Source organism: Notamacropus eugenii, chromosome 6 (assembly GCF_028372415.1).
Source record: "Notamacropus eugenii isolate mMacEug1 chromosome 6, mMacEug1.pri_v2, whole genome shotgun sequence".
Taxonomy (NCBI): domain Eukaryota; kingdom Metazoa; phylum Chordata; class Mammalia; order Diprotodontia; family Macropodidae; genus Notamacropus; species Notamacropus eugenii.
In genome coordinates, this window is record NC_092877.1 from 308,442,982 (window position 1) to 308,466,893 (window position 23,912).

The following is a 23,912-nucleotide window of genomic DNA, read 5'->3' on the forward strand; positions in this document are numbered from 1 at the left end:
GAGACAAAGCCAGAGGACACAGGGTGAGCTGAATATGAAAGGATGATATCTAAAAAAGAAAATTAAGTGGTGAGAGAAATGTACTAGGAGAAAGAGAAAGGGAGACATTGTTTGGTTGGTGACGTCTTTTGATTTGTGAGTAAATTGGATTTAAGCGAGGCAGAGTTGCATGGAATCATCAGCCTTACTCTTTCCTCCAGAGTCGTCATAGTCCAGTGGCAAGACAGAGTCAAGACTGCTGGTGATGGCTCAGGATGCAGCAGATGACCTTGGTGTCTTAGGTGTCTAACCAAGCTCTAAGTGCTCCACATCACCTGCTTCAGCTGTCTTCATGACTGTTGGAACATATTGTCCTCATCCTCCCATTCCACCAGAGGAAGTCTTCACGTACTTGGGGTAGACACTCCCCTCAACACACCAATGGGTTTGAGACCCCTTGATTTGGCCCATCTGCTGAAACGATTTACTGGGGTGTTGCTGCTGCTCATGCTGAAGCTTCTTGGAGCCACATGTAAGACCTGGGTGGAACAGGTGAACACCAAAGGTGAAAAGAGCCCCAAACAGAGCTTGGCAGCCATCACACCAAAGGTACTGGTCTTCCCTGAACATGTCCTACACCCTATCATCTCACATAAAAGAGACAAGGAAGAGCTTTTACAATGGAGGAGAAGAAGTGGAAGATAAGAAAGAATAAGTGAGCCTTCCTTTCATCTGATTTGTTTTCAGGAGTAAATAATATGCACACTTAATTGGGTATGGAAGTTTATCTTACCCTACAGGAAAGCTGGGGGAAAGGGCATAAGAGAGGGGGTGATAATTGAAGGGATGTCATTTTGGGGCAAGGGGTAATCAGAAGTAAACACTTTGGTAGAGGGACAGGCAAAAGGAGAAAGTGGAATAAATGGAGGATAGGACAGGATAGAGGGAAATATAGTTAGTCTTTCATAACATGACTGTTATAGAAGTGTTTTCTTTTACTATATATATATATATATATATACATAAAACCCACATGTAATTGCTTGCCTTGTCAATGAGGATGCATGGGAAGGGAAGAAGGGAGAGAAAGTGGAACTCAAAACTTTAAAAATGAATGTTAAAAATTGTTTTTTTTAGATTTTTTTAACTTTATTTATTTTTAGTTTTCAACATTTCCACAAAATTTTGAGTTCCAAATTTTCTCCGCATCTCTCTTCTCTCCCCACCCCATAATGCCTTGCATTCTAATTACCCCTTCCCTCAATATACCCTGCCTTCTATCACACTCCTCCCTTCCCTTATCCCCTTCTTCTCTCTTTTCTTGTAGGACAAGATAGGTTTCTAAACCCCATTACCTGTATTTCTTATTTCCCAGTTGTATCAAATCCTAGGGTCTCATATTCAACACTCTTTCCATTTTAATACCTCATATAAAAGCATTCTTTAGGATATTCAACAAAAGAAATGAAGTCTTTGTAAATCTTAACACATTACAGAAATTTCATCTATTATGGACTAATAGACTGTTGCTTACCATAACGTTAGTACAGCCCAAAAGAGCTTGAAGTTGTACTTTGGAAAATGTTAATCGCTGCTGGTGCATGAAGTATGTATTTATGAAAAGAAAAGGACTCTGTTTTCTAAGTAAGGCCTTCAATCAACTAAGCCTTCTGGAAGGAATTGCTATTGGGTTCTACCAAGATCAGTTTTCTGCTTTAAAATGAAGCTTGAAAATAAAGATGAACATGAAATTATCAGTGGATTCAAAAAGTTGAAGGCAAAAGTGTTTCTTGTCATTGTTCTACTCCTTTTTCTTCTTCGGTACAACATTAACATGGAATCTTTAATACGTTCCATTTCTGACCTGAGCTGATTGAGCCCTTCACCCTTAAACAGCCATTTGTTCCGAAACTCCTGGGGTCTCACCATATTGATTCCCAGACTTAGTGTAGACATTCAATTGACTGCAACCCTCCTGCAGCTCAGATCTCACAAGGTCAAGGGATCTACCTCTCCTCCCCTAGCCAGGACTATATAACACTGTGCCTGGTCTGAAGTCAAAGTTCTTACGAGCAAACCTTAGGATTAAAAACCTATGGTTGTGTTGCTCGAGTAAAAAAAAAAATTATAAGAATGCAATAGATTAGAGGGTAGGAAAAGGACAATTCATGGGTACTATATGTATTATAGTATGTAAAATGAATGAATAGGGCTATAAATACATGTCAGAATTTGAGAGAACATTACGACCTACTAAAGTTACATTCTTCTGTTTTTTGATGTTACAAGACCTTCTCTAGTGTAATTTACTCTTTATTTTCCTATCACTGTATCAAGGCAGTATCTTGAACAAAGTTGGCACTCTTTCAAAGCAGCTTTCAAGGTGAGTTCAGCACTTCTAAAGGTGTTACAAAAGTTAGTTTCAGTGGACCTATATGAAAGACTCTTTTTTAGACTCCATTTTATTGATAAGAACAATTGCTTAGCCAGACATATTTTCTTTGCTTACCTCACTTGATCTTCATAACACACCCACGTTCACTTGGAAGTATTTTCACCCCTTTTGTAGATAAAGAAACTGACACTTAAACAACTACAGTGACTTGTCCAAGGTCACGTATTTAGCAAACAATGGATTTAGGACTCCATTCAGTTCTTCTGCCTGCAAGATAGAGAGTGTGTGTGTTCTTCCTTCGTTGCCAAAGAAGACCATGCCATCAGAGAAACAATGACATGACTTGCCCTTGCCTTTGTTCTGAGTGAGGGAGAGCTGTGCAGGTCACCAGCCTCACTTCTCCTCCAGAGCCATCTGAATCCAGTGACCAGATATTCACCAGGAGGACAGGAGATGTCCCAGGATAAGGCAATTGGAGTTAAGTGACTTGCCCAAGGTCACACAGCTAGTGAGTGTCAGGTGTCTGAGGTGAAATTTGAACTCAAGTCCTCCTGACTCCTGCACTGGTGCTCTACCCACTGTACCACCTAGCTGCCCCTGCAAGACAGAGAGTAAAGATGGATGAAAGTATGTAGTCATAAAAAAGTCATATCACAATATAGAACAATAGAAACTTTTTGTCACTCTCCTCCAAGGAACAAATGTTTTGACACCCATAATTCAAAATTGCTCACTATTACAAAAAAACCAAAAACTGCAACATCAACATTTTCCTCATAATGAATGAGCAAATGAAGGAGAGGATGGATGGATGGATGGATGAATGGATGGATGGATGGATGGATGGATGGATGGATGGATGAAAAAGCCTCATTGAAGTAATTACCATTTGTCTGCACTTTGCTAAATGCTCTAGACACAAATACAAATATATGCATCCTCAAGGAACTTACCCTCTAATGGAAACAACATATAAATTACAGAAGAATGAAAATGGCTGCAGTCCAAGGAAAATGGGGCAAGCAGGGAAGAGTATGGTGAGAGCAATTTGACTGCTATATATTACCAGTGATAGCTTGCATGTTAGTGGCATTATAATTCAACTTTTTGAATCCATGGATAATTCCTTATTCATCTTTTTTTTTTCATGCTTCATTTTAAAGTAGAAAATTGATCTTGGTAGAACTCAATAGCAATTCCTTCTGGAAGGTTCAGTTGATTGAAGGTCTTAGCAAACAGAATTCTTTTCTTTCCATAAATACATACTTCTATGCTTCAGCAGCAATATATATTTTCCAAAGTGCTACTTCAAGCTCTTTTAGGCTACACTAGCATTATGTCAAACAACAGTCCATTAGACCAAAATAGATGGAATTTCTATAGTGTGTTAAGGTTTGTAAATCCCTTCATTTCTTTTGTTGGATACATTTCTTTTATTGAATATCCCAGAGAAGGCTCTGATATGTGGTATTACAATGGAAAGAGTGCTGAATATGAGGCCATAGTATTTGTCACTGAAATTCTGACTGTCACTCAGAATCTTTGTGCTCTTGTGCAAGCTATTTCCCTTTCTAGGATTCCATGTCTTTATCCACCAAAGGAGGTGGTAGATCAGATGACCCCCTAATGTCCTGGTCTGCTCTAGCTTTATAATCTTATCAACCTAGGATCCCAATATGCTGCAGTTTTATTATCCCTAATTTTACAAATAAAGAAGCTGAGGCTTAAAGAAGTCAAATGACTTGCACAGAGTCCCACAGATAATATTATGTACGTACTTAGTCTTTATAGCAGGATTGGAACCTCTGCAATTCTTGATGCCAGGTCCAGCGCTCATCTTAGGATGGCATTTCACTTTTCATTATGTGTAATCTCCTTGAGGGAAGGAAGCATCTTTTGCTTTTTTTTTCAAATTCCTAACACTTAGCAAAGTGCCCGGCATATAGTAGACAGCAAATGTTCTAGTTGTTCATTCATTTCAGTCATGTCCAACTCTTCATGACCCCATTTTTTGTTTCGTATGTTTATGTGTGTGTGTTCTGGCAAAGACGCTGGAGTAGTTTACCATTTCCTTCTTCAGCTCATTTTATAGATGAGGAAATTGAGGCACACAGGGTTACACAACTTATCCAAGGTTACACAACTAGTAAATATCTGAGGCCTGATTTCTCTTCAGGTCTTCCTGACTCCAGGCAAAGGAATTCTTTGTCATTGTGCAGAACAAACAACTATCTCCGGTCCTCCCAATCCTGGACAGGGAATGGGAGGGGAGGAGGAGCAGGGGGAGGGTAGGGAGAGGGAGGGGAAGAGAGCGAAGGGAAGAGGAGGGAAGGGAAGGGAAAGGAAAGGAAGGGAAGGGAAGGGGAGGGAAGGGAAGGGATCTTGCCAGTAAAACCCAAGTTGACCTAAGAGTGATTATCAATAGTAACTGTTGCTCTTTCCTAGCCTGATGTCCTTGTTTTTCTTCACCTCTGAATGGGTGTTACCTCACTCTAAGTGAGTACCTGAATAGATCTTGACCTAAAGGGACCAAGGTCTCCAATTGCATCCTGGGTCATCTCCAGTCATCTTGATGAATATGTGGTCACTTGGTTCAGATGGCTCTGGAGGAGAAATGAGGTTGGTGACCTTGCACAGGCCTCCCTTACTCAAAACAAAGTGAAGTGCAAGTCATGTCATCATTTCTCTGATGGCATGGTCTTCTTCGGCAACAAAGGATGAACACAACAATCTTTCTAGGTTCAAATAAGAGTAGTCTGCTATTGAACACGTTTCAGTACTTAACTATAAGTAATATATCTGTTAAGTCTTCTCTTTTCCAGAATAAAATTCCCAGTTTTCTTCAGTCCATTCTCTACAACCCCATTTTAAATCCTCTTACCATCTTGGTCACAGTTTTCTGGAAATGCTCAGTTTGTCAATATCCTTCCAAAATTATGGACCCCAGAACTGAACACAATACTCCTGATATGGTCTCCTTGAAACAGACCAGACAGTGCTAAACTCTTTCTCTTCTTTCCAAACACAACTTCTGTCAAGGCAGTCTAAGACCAAAAGACTTTGGAAATTTCTGAGAAGTTAGGTAATCCTTAATTAGGCACCGTCTAGAATACTGGAGCCCAGTATAGAGGCAGCTAGGTGGTACAGTGTATAAAAAACCTGGACCTACAATCAAGAAGACCTGAGTTCAAGTCCAACGTTGGGTACTTTCTAGTTCTACAACCCTGGACAAATTGCTAGAACTCTGCTTTAATTTTCTCATCTGTTACATGAGAATAATTGCAGCATCTACTTCCCATGGTTGTTGTGTAAATCAAATAAGATGAGATTTGTAAAGTGTCTGACAAACTTCAAAGTACTATATACATGCTACCGCATCATCAGTGAGATAAATGCACTACAGCTAGGAAGGAAATGCTCTTCCCTTCTTTTAAAAAACATCCGGTAATAAACTACTAATGGAATGTCCAGCTATAATTTATGATATAAACATATTTACAACGTTAGCAAGGTGAGCTTCTTAAAATATCTCTCTGCACATCACAGAAGGTTCCATTACTGTTGGTACCCACAAACACACACACACTTTCTACTGGCATAGTGTTCTATTCCATTCCTATAAAATATCGTCTACTCAGTGTCTCTTAACTCAGTCACACCCCATAACTCAAAGGCCATGGGGAAAGGAACTTCGTTAGCCCTCACTGATACATTTGAATATTTCCTTTTTTACTCTTTCTAGGTTTCATTTATACCTTAATTTGTGTAAAATCGATATGATTATGCCATAAAAGCAAGTTTCTAATAGGAAGAAACTGAAGAATTTTCAAGTCTAAGGATACAAATTCCTGAAAAGAAGATGGGAAGGAAGGATATAGATTGGGGAAATTTTCATTCATAATCTTGTTCAGTATCTCTTCTGCTTCTGGTTCATGACATGACAGATTTCATTATCTTTAAATTCAATAGCTTATCTATCATGTTAGAGAGCAGAAAGACTATATAAAAGGGTTCAACAAACGTGGGAAGGAGCATATTAGGCAGTTTGTGTTAAGAGAAATAAGCACAATGATTTCATTCTCAAAATGTTGGAGAAAGTTCCTTCAAATTTCAAACCAAAGATGCATTTCTTTTCTATAGTTTTGATATTTTAAAATTAAACTATATTTATTTTAAATATGAGGCAGCTAGGTGTCACAGTGGATAGAGTGCAAGGCCTGAAATCAGGAAGACTCATCTTCCTCAGACTTACTAGCTGTGGTCTGGGCAAGTCACTTAATTCCGTTTGCCTCAGTTTTCTTATCTGTAAAATGATCTGGAGAAGGAAATTGCAAACCACTCCAGTATCTTTGTCAAGAAAATCCCAAATGAGTCACGAAGAATTAGACAAGACCAAAATGACTGAACATTCTACATATTGGCTTATTCCACATGAGAGCCCTTACTGACCTTTGTAGATGTAGTTATAGTGCATATAGTTACTATTGATATGGAGTAAGGTTAACTTGCAGTGAATTTGATGTTCAGTGATTTAGTGACCTCTAAATAACTTAAATAAGGCAGTGTTTCTGGAAAGTGCTATATATTTTTTTGAAGGCAAGAATATTTTGTAAAACTTGCATATGAAAAGTGACATAGCCCAGCAAAATCTGAGAGCATCCAGGCTTGGCCACCATTGTGGAGCTCTGGTCACATTGTTACTTACCATCTCTGAGTCCTAGACTCTTTGACTAGTGAGTAAAGAAACCAGGCCTGACGTAGTTGACAAGAATTTTGTGAAAAGTTTCTTAAAAATGATTCTAAAGGAGTAGTGGGTGGCTAGATCAATGCAGCATTAGAGAAAGAAAATCCCTCTTGCAAAGATTCTGGCAAGGTTTTCTTGCATTGTTCTTTCATTTTCTTTCCTTGTTTTTTCCCCTCTCCTCAGTGTTTTATGGAAAACAATAACTTCTGTCCTTCTTTTTTATGTTGGAGCTCTGATTAAACTCAATGTCCTTGCTGTCACCTGTTTTTAAGGAATTCCATATTTGAGAAACTGTTATTGGCACAACTCCTCATTTGTGACTATTGTCACTGTTCCTTTGGAAACTGGTTGTGAAGGAGGATGCTTCTTTCTCTGCCCCCGGGTGCCACTAAAGAATTGAGTGTTATTATGCAGCCAGCTCTTTTTTCCACCTTTTAATTATTTGAACAGGGAAATCATTTGGCTGAGTTAGTATTAGCTTTGATGAAGATTATTTTTTCAGAAGATTACCAGTGTCCAAATGTTAACATTACCAGAAAAAAAGTCTGTATTGGACTATGGAGCAGAGACATCATGATATAGTGGAGAGAGGGTTGACTTTGGGTCTTGGGGAGACTTCGGTTCAGGTCTCACTTTGAAGAAACCTGACTTTATGACCAGAGGCCAGTTACTTAATTTCTTACTTCTATGAGGCAAATCTTTAAGACTTTATTTTAAGATATGCTAGAAGACAGTGGGATATAATGGAAGGAGCATTGCTCTAAAGTCAGAGAAATGCAGTTCAGACCCTACTTCGGATGCTTACTAGCTGTGCAACCCTGGGCAAGTCCCTTAACTTTTCAAGGCCTCAATTCTGTCTGTGCAACGAGGCCTTGGACAAACTAGATAGTCTCTAAGTTCCTAAGGCCAGCTAGCTAGGTGGAGCAATTGTATTGAGTTCTGGGCCTAGAGTGTGAAAGTTTGTTGTTCAGTTGTTTCAGTCTTATCTGACTCTTCGTGTCTCCATTTGGGGTTTTCTTGGAAAAAATACTGGAGTGGCTTGCCGTTTCCTTTTGCAGCCCATTTTACAGATAAGGAAACTGAAGCAAACAGGATTAAGGGATTTGCCTAGGGTCACACAGGGAGTAAGTGGCTGAGTCTGAAAGATTCTGGAAGACCTGAGTTCAAATCCAGCCTCAGACACTTGTTAACTCTGTGACCTTCAGAAAGGTACTTACCCTCTCTGCCTCAGTTTCCTCATCTATAAAATGGGAACCATAATAGGACCTATCTCCCAAAGCTATTGTGAGGATCTAATGATATGATATTTGCAAAGTGCTTAGCATACTGCCTAGCATACAATAAACCCTTAATAAATGCTCATTCCCTTCCCTTCCTTTCTAGCTAGATCTATAATCCTGTGAGTTCATCACCTCATGTTCTTTTTTCACTGGGTGGAGGGAGTACCCACAGTGGGGATTTTCCTAAAATGATGAATTTATAGTTCCAGTTCTCCCAAAATACCCACTTCAGGAAAGTACTTACCCTTTAGTCAATTACTCTTTGTCATTTCTCAGGGCTACTGTTGCTGCTGTTGACTAAATAAAAATGGTCGATGAGAAAAAGGTTGACAGAGATGCTTCAGGGACTCAGAATTATATTTTATGAGGTATGAAATGGTTACTCAAACATCATAGTAACAGGATCTGAATTGGAAGAGACATCAGAGACTAGTCTAAATCTTACCAGAAAAAATATCTCTCATAAAGAACAGTTGATATGTGATCATCCATACTTTGCTTGAAGATATCCAGTGATGGGGAACTCACTACCTGCTTTCATTCATTCATTCAAAAATGAACTACTTTTATTTTTCTATAGGTTTTATTGTTAGGACATTTCCTTTTAAATCAACCCTATATTTACCTCTTTGGGAGAATGGATATTACTGAGAAGGTAGAGTTAGAGGTAACTTCTAGGTAACAAGGTTCTCCCAGGCATCAACAGGAATTCTTGGAGGGCAACAGATGCAGGACCTTTTAGTATCAGCTCCTAACAGCTCTCAATACTGTCTCCAGCATATAGTTCATAGCAATTCCCACTGCTGAGCCTTATAGCAGCAGATAAGATATTACACAGATTTTTATTATAATCATTATTGCTTTTTTGTGGAACTTGTCCAAAGTCCTCTGGAGTCATATTAGGAATACAAGCCTATATAATGCCATAGCAGCATACATACTCTTAGCTACTCCCTTCTTCAATGTCCCATAGGTCCGTTAATTCTCCCTTGATTCAAGGTAGACTTCTGTCAATCCATAGTGCCAAGGTGTTGAGCCAAATAAGTATTCAAACTCATTCAGCTCACCTAGAGAACTTGACGACAACCTCAAATCGCTCAGGTTACAGTGGGCTACATGAAAATGGAATATATAAATAGTTCATGGTTGTTCAAGATATCTATGTCAACTTATCTCTGATGATAAACTTGCACCTTTCATCTCCTCAGGCAGTTTGCACCTGCCAACATCACTTCTTTGTTGAATTTGTCATCTTTCACCATCTATGGTCTTTTCCAGTTATCCATAATTGGATTCAATTCTCTTCAAGCTTATAAAACAAACAAACAACCCTCCATTTGACCCTACTGTCTCCTCAGATTATCATCATATAGGTCTCTTGCATTTTACAGCCAAATTCCTAGAAGAAGAAAAAAGTTATCTAAACACATTGCCTTCATTTCTCCCCTTACTTAACTTTCAGCCATTTGCAACTGGATTTCTGACCTCCTTAATCAACTGAATCTCCTATCTCTAATGTTACCCAGGATCTTTAAATCACCAAATCCAGCCTTTTCTTATTCTTTTTTTTTTTATTTTGACCTTTTAGTAACATTTGACAATTTTTTTTTTGATTACCTGTTACTTTTAGATATTGTCTCTTCTCTAAGTATTCACGATACCTTATTCCCAGGTCACCTTCTACCTGTTGGAGTATTTCTGCATAGCTTTCTTACTGTTCCTTTGTTGGATCATTCCATCTTTTAAATGTGAGTATCCCCATAGACTCTGTGTTTGTGTCTATATGTACCAGAACTCCTTACCTATATCACCACCCAACTTATCAGACTTTTCCAAACAGATATCTTCTAAATATGTTAAAATGATTATCTCTTCCTCAAATCCTTTCTTTCTAACCTCCTTTTTTGTTTAGGGAATCACCATCCTTACAGCTTCCCAGATTTTCACTCTGATTATCAGCCTTAATTTTTTTCTATCGCTTATTTCCTAGATTCAGTCATTTTCCAAATCTCAGCCATTCAACTCTTGAATTTTTCTCATACTTTGCATTCTCTTCCGAACCATCCTAATTCAGGCCCTCATCACTTCTTGCTTGGGCCATTAGGAAAAGTTTTTATTTAGTCACTTACCTTAATCTACCCTTCACAAAATAGTCAAATGACTTTCTTTTTTAATTTATGTTTTTCTTCTTAATAATCATAAACAATTAGACATATTTCAAAACATGAAGAAAACTGAAGAGGACTTTACAAGAGACTGTGAAGTTCTGCCACATATACTGTTTTATCTATTACACTATTTACAAATATAGGTTCCTGGACTATGGTAGTTGTTCTGGGAGAAGGAAGAAGGGCTAGTTTTGAGAAATTTTAAGAATATAGAATCAGCAAAACTTGACATCTTTGTGGATAGGATTGTAAATGAGAATACAGAATGTAAAAATGACTCCTCGTTTTGGAACCTGGGTGACTGGAAGAATGTTGGTGCCCTTAACAGAAACAAGGGAGTCAGAGGGAAAGGTAATGAGTTCTACCTGGGTTTTGCTCAATTTAAGGTTTCTATGCAACATCTGTCAAGGTAAAGATGTCAGATAGGTAATGAGAAATGCAAGACTGAAACTCAAGAGAAAAGTGAACTTACCCACTCAGCTAAGTAGCTTATGGAGTCCAAAAAAAATCGTGATAAAATATGCACACCTAGATTAGACTCCTGGAATAAAGGGCTAGATGGGAGTGATGAACCTCCAAAGGAGACTGACAATGATGGGGTTGACAGGTAGAAAGAAACTCACAAGAAAATAGCATCATGAAAACCCAGGGTGGAGAGAGTATCCGAAAGGTGATAGGGTCAGCAAGTCACGTGTCCCTGAGAGGCCAAGAAGAATGAAGTGTGTATTCGTCCTTCATTGCCAAAGAAGACCGTGCCCTCAGAGAAATAATGACATGACTTCACCTAAACTTTGTTTGGAGTGAGGGAGGGCTGTGCAGGTTACCAGCCTCACTTCTCCCCCAGAGCCATCTGAATCCAGTGACCAGATATTCATCAGGATGACTGGAGATGACCCAGGATGAGACAATTGGGGTTAAGTGACTCGCCCAAGGTCACACAGCTAGTGAGTGTCAAGTGTCTGAGGTGAAATTTGAACTCAGGTCCTCTCGACTCCTGCACTGGTGCTCTATCCAGTGCACCATCTAGCTGCCCAGAGAACTGAGAATACTGACTTTAGCAATACAGATAATAGAGGTGGATTTAGTGTTGGAAAAAGTGGATTTATCAACTGGGAGAGATCGAAGCCATATTGCAAGAAGTAGAAAAGTGAGTAGGAAGTGAGGAGGTAAAAGGAATAGGAGTAGACAATTTGTTTTTTGTTCTAAGACTTTATGAAAGGGATTAGAGATATAGAACGGTAGCTAGATGGAATGGTGGAGGTCACATGAAGTTTTCTTTTGTTTTTAGTATGGGTGAGATCTAGGCATGTTTGTGAGCAGCATAAAAGGAGATAGCATATAAGAAGTAAAAAATTATGGATAAAAGGGTATGATGAAAGAGTCAAGTACTTAAATATGATATGAGGGAGGTTGGGGATGGGAGGCCTTGGTATTATCAAAGAGAAGGTCCACCTACTCCTGAGACTGCATCAGATGAGGAAAGGACAGGAGATAATTTTGAGGTGTCTACGTCCCATCTTTATCTTTATTCACTATCTCCCCCTCATGCCTGGAATACACTCCCTTCTCATCTCAATTCTTCCTCATAGAATCTCTAGCTTATATATTTTGTGTTTACCTTTCTGTTGTTTTCCCCTATTTGAATGTAGACTCCTAGAGGTCAATGACTCTTTCATTTTTGTATTTTGTATTGCTATTCCCTAGCCAAAGTCCTGGTTTAGAGCGAATGCTTAATAAATGCTTATGGAGCAAACAATTTACCAAAGTATGGTTTAATGTTTGGAATTTGCAAGCCTAGACTCACATCTCATTTTTTTTTTATCAATGAAGTCAGTGCTTGCTGTTTTCTCCCTTTATCTCAGGGCCTATAGGGTCTTTCTACAGCCTGAAGTGACAAATCAGAAATATAGGGGGATTTCTGCAGTCCTCAGAATCTAAAGTACAGGAATGTGTTGCTGTGATATAACTATCATTGTATTAGAATAAAGTGTTTCTACTAGTGCAAATTCATTTGATCTAAAGTAGACTCAAGGTACATTGAACTTCATAGTGTTATAGGTTCCATTATAAAGAGTTTGAACAAAATGGGGTGTTGCTTTTTTGCAAAACAAACCGTACCAAACCCTGAACTATTTCTCAACAAAAATATATTCATTTGATTATTTCCAAAGTCATTCCTTGTCCTCTTCTAGCTTGTAGCCCTCATCAGCCTGGTTCCAAGGCTGTCATGTTAAAGAGGAACACGTTGCTTTTGACTTTGTGCCAAGAACAATTTTGGATAATAACCTGGCTCTTATTGTGCCTTTGAACAGACCAGTTCCTCATAGAACATTTTATTTTGTCCTTGGTTCAGTCTAAGTACAGAATATTGCTGAACACTCAGTAGGCACTTAGTGGGAAATGGTACCTACCTACCTGTAAAGAGAGAACTACTGCTAAATCCCAAGGCTTAGTAACTTCTTTTTTCCCAAGTTTTTCCTGTCCAGTGTTGGGTTATACTCATAGATCATTTGCAGTTCCAACTGCCAACCAAATGTTATCCATAGAGCAGACAAGCTATCCTTGCCAACGAGGTAAGGAGCTCTGAGCCATGGAGGAGGCAGCCTGTGCCAGGCAGATAAATGACCATCACCACCTTGATCATCATCTCCCTTCAGACCCCAGTGAAAACCACCCAATGAAGTTTGCTGGAGAGGGAGAGAGGGAAGGATACATGTGGAATAAAATTGTAACATAAAAAGTATAATGAAGTTATTTTTTTGAAAAATTCAAATCTTCTTGATTCCAAATCATGTACTCCATTCATTGGTACACTTATGTTCAAGCATATAAAAACACACAAATAAAATGCAAAAATACCCAATTCAGAACTTCCTTTATAGAATACTGTTGAGTAGCTAGGCTTGTCCTCCCAAAACAATAGAATTTATTAAATACCTTATTTTCACAGAGTGGTCTGCTAGGCAACTGGGGGAGATACGTTTTACATCACAATTTAATTCCACATATATCCCTCCCTTTCCCCCCTGTCCAGTGAACCATCCCTTGTTGCAAAGAATGAAAAAGAAAAAAGATCAGTTCAACAAAACCAGCCAACATGTTAACTATGACTGGTAAAATATGCAATATTCCATGCCTGTGGTCGCTTACCTCTTCAAGGGAAGGAGGGAAGTACATTTTCTTTCCTGTTCTCTAGGGCCAACCTTAGTATAATTAGCCAACGTTCACTTTTTTATTGCTGTTCTTTTTTTTCCATTTGTGTTCATGTATTTGTGTTCATATAGTACTGTTTTCTTCTCTCCTGCTTACTTCCTTATGCATCAGTTCTTTTAAGAGGAAGACATGATTTCCAAGCCTACCTCAGTTCCAAATCTCTAAAATAATAATATTTGCAGTTTCTACCTCACCAGGGCTGCTGTAAGATAGCTATATACTTAAATGAGAACACACACACACACACACACACACACACACATATCCCTTGCAAGCTTTAAAGAACTATATAAAAGCCAGTAAAGTTCTTGTCACCATCATCATCCTGTATCAAAATCGGAATCATTTTGGAAATTAGGGAATAAGGGAAACTGAGAAATAAATGCCTATGTCCTGGGCTTCTTATTAGTGTCATAGGGGAAAGGAATAAGTAGTACAGATGGACTCAGAGAAAGAATCTGCTGTGGTCCTGTGAGTAATAATAGCCTTCCAAGTCAAAAGTACTAGTGCACAAATAATTTTGCATTGTCTTATGAAGTGGAATGGTCACAGTCACTAAAATCTATCTTTTTTTAAGTTAATTGTGTTCCCTTCCTATTTCAACTAGGAAATAAAAATTCACTTTGATTATGTTTGTATCTATGAAAATCAGCATGAACTTGATGCATTGGCCTTTTAAGCAAGGTAGTAAAGCGTAACGTCATCTTTCCTGACACAGATATGCATTTTGATTGTACCATCATCTCCAACAAATCCTCATGATCAATTAACTGTCTTGTTCAATTAGAGAAGAAAGATATCACCCTTATCCCCTCTCCTGAAGGTGAACTTGACTAGGTTCAAGCTAAGGTACTTCTGAGATGGTCCCTACCACTGGCCTGGAGCCATCTCTGTTAAACCAGCCCTCCGTCTTTCTAGAGGAACAGCGTTACTATCTTTTACCTAATGAACTTCATTTGTTTCCAAACAGAAAGGAGCATTTGTGGCTCTTTATTATCAGGTGGAGGTTCCTGGGCTTCACTGACAAGGCAAAGCAGAATGATGAATCGAGTTCAGAGTGGAAGTGGAATGAGGCTGCCTGAAAGGAGTTAGGCAGCAGTTGATCAGTTTCCCTGACCCTCAAATCATTTTCACAGATAAAAATCTATGTTTTGCTTTTTTTTTTAAATTAGAGAGAAAACATTTAGGGGTTAAATTATCCTCTATTATTTAGGCATCACAATATTTAAAGCCACTCTGTACCATTAATCTACAATTTGGAAAGGTTAAAGAAATTAAAAGCATATATCATAAAATGAGTCCATATAGTGTCTAACATCTTATGTCTGCCTCGATAATATGAATCCAAGATAGGTCTTTTCTGTAGGAGTTATGGGTACCTTTCTGGCCTTGTCTATTAGTAGGGTCATTTTGAATAAAAGAGATTATCCATCTCTCAGCCACTTGAGAATACCCACAGACATCCCATCATTTCCCATCTCTCTCTTCTCAGCCTCCTTGTCTCTCCTTTCTTTGTCTTTCCCATTAATTCAAGTGTCTATTCACTGAAATTAGCATTTCATGGGATCAAATGCATTATTTGGACATGAATACTTTTGTGGAGGTTTCTTCTGTAATTTAAAGAACTCATAAAGTAGTTCTGTTTTAAAACCCATATAATTTCCAGTGCCATACACAATAAACACACATATTAATTCTCTGGATTGTTCTGAATGGTGATTAATATTTTCCCAATCATTTGGATGATTCATTTCTAGTTCTGAGCTTGCATTCCACCTGCATAGGTTACTAGCTCCAGGACATGAAGGAGTGAAAAAAGGGCACTCTGCATGCCTTTTGGAATACAGATATTAAAGGAAAGATAATCTCTACCCTCTGGCAGCTTACATTTTAATTGTTTTTGCTGGGGGTCATTTCAGTACTGTCTGAGATAATTCATTTTACTGTATATACCATTAGGCTAAGAAGTTGTTTTCTTGTTGTTCAGTTGTTTTCAATTGAGTCTGACTTCATCACTCCATCTGGGGTGTTCTTGGAAAAGACATGGGAGTGGTTTGCCATTTCCTTCTCTGACTTATTTTGCAAAATGAAGCATTGAGTTAAACTGCATTAAGTGACTTATCCAGGGTCACACAGCTAGTAAGGGTCTGAGGTTGCATTTGAACTCATGAAGATGAATCATCCTGAAATGATCCAAGTCCAGTATTCTATCCACTGTGCCACCTAGCTGCTCTTTACTTTCTAATGGTGATAATCCATGCATGTAGGGGAGAGATAAGCTAATAGTGGTACTTTGATCCTGGAAAGTTAGAGGAATGGTGAATGGGGCTATAAAGAAGCAAACTCAAGACACTTCATTTAGGGACAATGGCAGAGCTGACTTTATCATTATTCTATAAAAAGGGATATTGGGGAGAAGATATGGATTCAAGAGGAGGTTGCCAGAGGGTAAAGCATAGCTGCAGCTTTCTTTAAATAGCGGAGCAGGAGAAACTTTCTCTAGTCAAAACGAGGAGGTTGAAAGGTCAAAATTTTCAGGTATGGTATTTCTATTCATGGGTTAATAAAGGGGAAAAAAGCATTTACTAACCATTTACAATGTAGTTAACACCAGGAAAAGAAACAAAAAGAGAGAAATTCCCTGGTCACAAGATTCAGCCAGATGGTACAGTGGATAGGGTGTAGGACCTGGAGTGAGTAAGACTTTAAGTTTAAATCTGGGCTGTGTGACTCTGGAGAAGCTACATAATCTCTGTTTCAGTTTTCTCAACTTTAAAATGGGAATAATACTTACCTCCTAGGATGGTTGTAAAGATCAAATGAGATATTTATAAAGCATGGAGCTCACTGCCTAGCCCATAGTAGATGCTTAATAAGTGCTTGTTCACTTCTCCATCTCCATCCTCAATGAGGAATAAATAGAATATTTTATTTCCAGCTGCAGGGCAAGTGGAAAAGCCACAGAATCCTAAGAGTAGTACTTATCAGGTAGATGGAATGGTCCATTGGGAAAAGAAAGAAAGAAACTACTGTGACAATGCCTTAAATTTTTACAGATAGGTTGATAGAACAATTGATTTATAGCAATCTACATATATATTTATTGTTGTCATTCATTCCTTCCTTCATGCCCAACCTTGTCAATACTATCCATGGGGTTTCCTGGGAAAGAGAGTGGAGTAGTTTGCCATTTCCTTCCTCAGTGGATGAAGGCAAACAGAAATTAAGTGACTTGCCCACAGTAACACAGCTAATAAGTGACTGATACTGGATTTGAATTCCACTTCTTCCTGACTCCAGTTCCATGCTGTATTCATTCAGCCACCTAGCTGCCTCCATATATTGTATATACTATACATACACCTCAAAACCCTAAGTAGAGATACAAAACCCTACTTATTGACTTTTCTATTTGCCCAAGGAAGCATCTCTTTGGGATCTTTTTCCAAAATGTTTATAGACTTACTAAAATGTCTACTTTTGAATCCATATCAAAACATTGTTCTCTTCTTCTTTCTCATCATCTACATCTGCATCGGCAGGCTTTTTATTTGGTTTGATTTGGTTTTCTAGTGCAATATTAGAAAATAGCTAAGTGGCACAGTGAATAGAGGGCCAGGTCTGGAGTCAGAAATACTCATTTGTCCTGAGTTCAAATCCATTCTTAGACACTGTGTGAGTGACCCTAGGCAAATCATTTAACCAGTTTGCCTCAATTTTCTCATTTGTAAAATGAGGTGGAGAAGGAAGGAGCAAACCGCTCCAGCATCTTCGCCAAGAAAACCCCAAATGGGACCAGAGATAATTAGATGACTCAAAAATGACTAAACAATTAGAGACAGCTGAGTGGAAGAGAGGTGGGTACAGTGCTGTTATATAAAATATGTATATATATATATATAAATCCCCTCTCAAAGAAAGGTAAAGTGCTACTATTAAGTCCAGTCTTAGCAGAGCTCTTACAATATTCCAGAACCAATTAAGATAAATATTCAAGGCCTGCAGAAAACTCCAAATCTGAGCACCACTGCATGTTTGAAGCATATGAATGTCATGGTAGGGTATATCATTTGCTAATTATCTAATAATCATTGAAAGAAATAGGCGCTAAAGTATGCATTTTGTTTAAATTTACAAATGAGTGAAAATTGACATTTGTTCCCTTTGAATTCTGCAAATTTAAAGCATAGCCCACCTCCTTGTAGAAAGGTGCCAGACCAGTACGGAGAAATAAAAATGTACATTTTTTGGATGGGGCTACTAGTGGAAATTTGTTTTGCTTGAGTATGCATGTTTGCTACAAGGGTTTTTTTCTTATTTTCCCCCAACTGAGGAAGTGAAAGATGTAAGAAGAAAAAAATAAATGCTTTATAGTTTTAAAAAATTAGAAATTTAAAACACAGCTCTAAACTATGGAGCACCATATATAAACAATTACAAACCTTTTTTTTTCTTTTTATGCAGAGAAACAAGCATTTTTTTTTTTAAATTCCTACTGACTGTATGGATCATGGATCATAGCTCAGGGTCAGCCAGCACTATATTTGAGAATTATGAGAATTAGATACCTCATTCTATATGGTACTTCACACTGAAATAAAAAAATCTCACTTTAAGCTTCTACTTTAAGTTGCTTAAAGATTTAACTAGAGTTTCATTTTGTTAAGTATTATGTTCTTCAGGTGAACCTTTCTCCATTAAGACAACACAAGTTTTTTTTCCTGGAAACTTTTTTTAGGGAAAAATCTGTTCAATCATTTCTTTGTAATGGCACTTGGTAAAAATGAGAGTTAAGTCCATTCCAAATGCATTATTACATTTTATAATTGCCTTACATTTAATATTGACTGCTGGCCTCAGCCTCCCATCTTTTCTAGTTTGGGAGCACCCGACAAATGATATTTTCCACTGGTCTAGCCTTCAAGATCCCAGTATCACCTATATGCCAAGATTGTGCACCACTATTGGGTTTTGATGGAGGAGAACAGAGAGCCAGCCATGAGATGTTGTTTGGTGATAGCGCTTTCGCAGGGTTTTAGCGAGCATGTCCACTAATGGAACTGTGGAAAGGGTTCATCTTTATTAATATTTCCAACTATGTCAAGAATAGAATTATGTAATTAAAAAGATATCTCATCCCATAATCACAGGAAAGAGTTACAGATCCAATTCACACAGTTGGTTGATGAAAGCCTTTAGAATATGATAATTTAATATTTTGTCTTTTGGGTATTTCATTTCTAAATCAATCAACATCCATTATAACAGTTTCAAACTCTAAGATTATAAAGATAAAAATGAAACCATCACTCCCTTCCCCTCAAAGAGCTTATATTTTGTTAGAGGAAATTATATGATATAGCCTCATATAGCAGGTAATGCTAGAGAATGTGCAAAATGTGTAACAAGTGTGTAATAAATAGTGTGTAATAATTCTAGAAAGGAAGTTTGTTTTCTGTCATGGGACCATGTACTTCTACTGCAAGGTGTTCTCTGAGGGGAGGGAGAGAGCCGGGAGTAGGAAAATAAAAAACACCCTCTTGTTTCTTGCTGTACTTTACGAGAAGTACAATTGAATCTTAGGGAACTGAATTTGTCTATATCTGGCTCTCATTTTGACTGATTCAACCAATCACAGTTTCCTCATTTCTGAATCAGTAATCATTCAGTAGACATGCATTCTGTGCCTACTATGTATGCATGTTTCCCATTTATCCAAGCAAATGAATACTTAGGGAAAAGGCAGCATATCAGTCCATAGATCAAAGCAAGTCCATTGTCTTGACCAATGATCAGAAGACCTTCCAGACTTTTCCTGTACAAGTGGATTCCTTAAAATCTAATACTTTACAAACTTCAAACTCAAAGTTTAAAACCTTCAACAAGATTTGATTTGATCACAGTCCATTGAATGACCAACCCTCTGCTTCATGAGGATAGTAATAGTTCTACAATCTACCAAATGAGGTTTTAATGAGGAAAATACTTGCTAATGCACAATCGTGACCACTTGAAGACTATTTCTGACCAGAGATTTTATGTCACTCGTTTCCCAGATGTTCTGAGAATTATAGAATTGTTCAAGCTAGAACAGACCTTAAACCATTCAGTTCAACTATTCTGTTTTACGAATAAGAAAACTGAAACTCAGAAAGTCAAAATCACTTGTATAGAGTCGTATGGGTAATTAATAGCAGTAGGACGAGATTCCAAGGATCTTGACTTCTCATCCATTCATCTTCTTGGTTTATTAAAACACAAATTTGTTTTATGTCAATAGACAGCTAGATGACTTCATAAGAGTAAAATCAAAATGTCATTTTGTAAAGTATCTATAAGTTTGTTTGTTTAAATACCCATGATATGAAAGAGTTAATTGTTCAAATTGTTCTAGATCTTATAAGATTGACTCTAACCTTAAGACTATATCTGGCTATTTGACTGATTTTTGTCTTTCAAATACCATGACTGGTTAATTTTTGCCAAATTTAAAAGCAGCAACAACCATGTTTAAGGATGTTGGACCTATGATTTTATCCAAGTAAGAAATTTTCAGTGTGGAAAATTCTTTTTACTAACATGGAGGGTGACTGCTTTGTAATTTAGAGTTATTAAGAATTGTTTAGAATATTAAGAGTTTAAGTGGCTTGCTTAATCACTCTGTTTCAGAGATGGTAATTGAACCCAGATTGTTCTGGCTCTAGGTCAGTTGTTAATACACCCAGCCATTATGGTAACTTTCAAGAAAACATTAATTGTTCATTATTCTAGAAGTCATCTGAATTTATTTTCAAAACTGACATAGAGAAAGTAGAAATACTCATTTAAATTTGGAGTTTCTGTATTTGTTACATTGGATTAAATAAGATTCGTGAACTTTGCAGATTATCATGGGATTTAACATAATGGGTACAAACAAGTTCAATGAGGAAAAGTTCTTTGTCATATTACAGTCACAAATTATGAAAGAAGTCATAATAAGATCTAAATTTTGAATTGAAAATTAAAAACAAAAAGAAACCAGCCCCCCATACACATCTTAAATTGCCTTCAGATCTCTGGGGATTATAATATAATTGTGTTTGATAAACCTGCTTAATTTTCTTCATCTACAATAAGAAATAGGAAGATGCACTTAAGTATCTGTAATAACTACTATGATTCTCTTTGGGAACCTCACTAAGCTATCCTGTGGAGAAATAATCACACCTCTTTAGTAGAGGACTCAGAGGAAACCTCAAGATCTGTTTGCTTGAATTACTTGAAACAGTCTGATGACACACATCATAGCCTGAAAGACGGGCTCCATGGAGTTGGCAGACTGGGAGCCATCTGTACCACAAAAAAAGAGCATAATGGCTTCATCCACCTGCTCTCATTTGGTTGCACAGCATGCTGAGTATTAAATACAGAGAAAATTTTTCTAGAGGCAATTTCCTTCTACTCGCCAATGTCCACTGGCCATTAAATGTTCACCACTTATTTCTTCCTCTTTTGGAAGCCCTTAGCATTTTTTTAGTGGCTGTTTTAACTTTTTTGTTCTTAAAATTCCTTCAACTTTAGTTCAGAAAGATGTAAGTAGACCTCTGGACATATGTCTGTTGGCATACCAAGGATTGTGAGATGAAGGGTAACAGCACTGATAAGCTGGCCACTGCTGACTCCATATCTAAAACTCGGATTTAGGGTGATTGCAACAGAGACTGGAGGGGATGGTTGAAGTCATGGCATTCTAGAATTTCAAAAATACAGAACTAAAAGATGCCCATAAGAACATTTAAGTCAATTCCTTCATATTGTCCATGAGAAATCTGAGGTGCAGAGAGGTTCAGGGCTTTGTCTAGGCTCAACCTAGAATAGTAGCACTGCACATGCTAGAACTTGGGGAAATAAGTATAATTCATCATATATAATGTTCCAAATTATTCTGCTGCTCTCTTCAGTGCTTCAGTGAAAAGAGCATTCCAGAAATAATTTCTAATGCTATGATCACATCAATGCATCTCACCTTCATTTCTCTTGTACCTATTACCTTACAAAATTAAACTTGTTTCCTATCAAATTAAAGACCTAGATCTTTCACCAAATAGTAACTAGTTACCTGAAAAGAGTTTCTGAGATGAACTTAATAAGGTCATGATAGTTTGCATCTTTATCCAAAACAGTTAATTAAGTACACATAGATTTGTCCTAATCTTTAATGGAGTGAATTCAGCTCACTAAAAGAGAAAAATAACTTAGAAAAAGAGTCCAGAGGGAGTGAAAAGAAATGGTACAGCGGGAAGAGAAATAGTTGCCCCCAACAAATAGCCAGTCACTTTGGAAGCACTTGATAGACCCTGGGGGCTTTTTCTAGAGTGGAATGGTATTTTGCTGTAGAATAGGTTATTTCAAAATCTCTCTCTCTCTCTCTCTCTCTCTCTCTCTCTCTCTCTCTCTCTCTCTCCCCTCTCTCTCTCTATTTCTCCCTCTCTCTCTTCCCCTCCTTTTTCCCTCCCCCCTCTCTCTGTGTCTCTGTCTCTCTCTCTCTCTCTCTCTCTCACACACACACACACACACACACACACACACACACACACACACACACATACACACACACAGAAATACAATCCACTGATCTGAACCCTTCAAGGCAATCTTTCAAAAATGTTTGGTCAAAGTTTTTATGTTAGCTTCTAACTCAAAAAGGTTTCCTTCTTTTTTATTCCTTGCCCCTTTCTTCTTTTCCTTCTCCTTCTCTGTCCTGCACTGTCTCCGCCCTCTTTTTCTTTTCTTTTTTTTTTATTGAACTTAGGTTTGGTGACATCCTTACAAGCTTCAACAGACATATATAAAGCTGTTAAGTTTCCATTTTCCTTGTTAGTTAATGGCATATTATCCAGCTTCCAGAAACCATTAAGATGAAAGAAAATAGGTCACCATTTTGAGGTCTTGTGAAATCCTGCTGATTTCAACACCTAAACACAACTGAACAGCCTATGATTAATAACCTTACACAAATACCTTAGGAAAACTCCTGTGTGAATTCTGTAAGCGCTTGTTTATGAGAATTGACACCATTTAGGTTAGTTTGTAATAACAAAATCCTAGCAAAATCATGTCTGCTGCATTGCAACCTTCTTTGCTATTGTGACCAGATGGAGAAACCACCTTCTTTTCCAGAGAGTCTCTGAAGAGGAAGAGTAAAGGTGATGGTGCACATAGAGCAAGGCCAGCTGTTCTTGTTTATTTCAGACTTGTTAGGCATCTTTGGCACTAGTTCAATGACTTTTTCAAAGCCCCTTTTCCTTTTTAGTGGGTGAAGCTTCCCCATACAACTCCAGGGAGAAAAAAAAATTCTTTGTAATGTCCACTAGTTGGCCCTGTTTCCCTCAGATGAAATGCAGAAAACTGTACTAGACTGAAATAAAAAAGAATAATTTCTTCCCTTTTTCTCCATATTATCTCAAACTATTTGATAATTTTATTGTTTTTTTAACTTCAAGTTGCACAGAACTGAACAACCAATGGATAAATCTAGGGTGCCAAAAAGGTTTTACTGAACTGGGAAAATAAAGTTGAGAGGACTGGGGCAGGGACAGGCTTCACCTAGTCTGTCTCACAATGGCATGCTTTATACAGCTTAGTACCAACTCCTCAAAATTTTGATTCTAATCTATAACAGAAAAAAGCATTCTTACATCTTGGGTAATATCACTTTAAGGAGACATGTATCAAGTTATTCATAGGCTATTAGAGCTGTCATGACCATCAAGAGTTTACCTGTCTAGCCAGCTGCCTCCACATCTAAAACCTTTCCATAACAGATGGTTACTCATCCTATTCCAAAAGATCTCCTGGGATATAGATTCCAAGACATTTTGTGTTAGCTTTTTCTTGTGTTTAACAGCCCTTACCATTAACAACGGAAAACTCTTCTTGCATGACTATTTTCTCCACAAATGGAAATTATTAGTAAGAAAGCACTTAAAATTTGAGATTTCATGTACTTATATAACATTAATTAGAAACTATATCTGTAGCATGCACTATTTTGAAACTTTGGGAAAGATATACCTTATCCTACATGTATTCAAAATGGAAATATCCCAATGTAAATGCATTTGCCCACCCTACTTAGGAAATATGCTAAG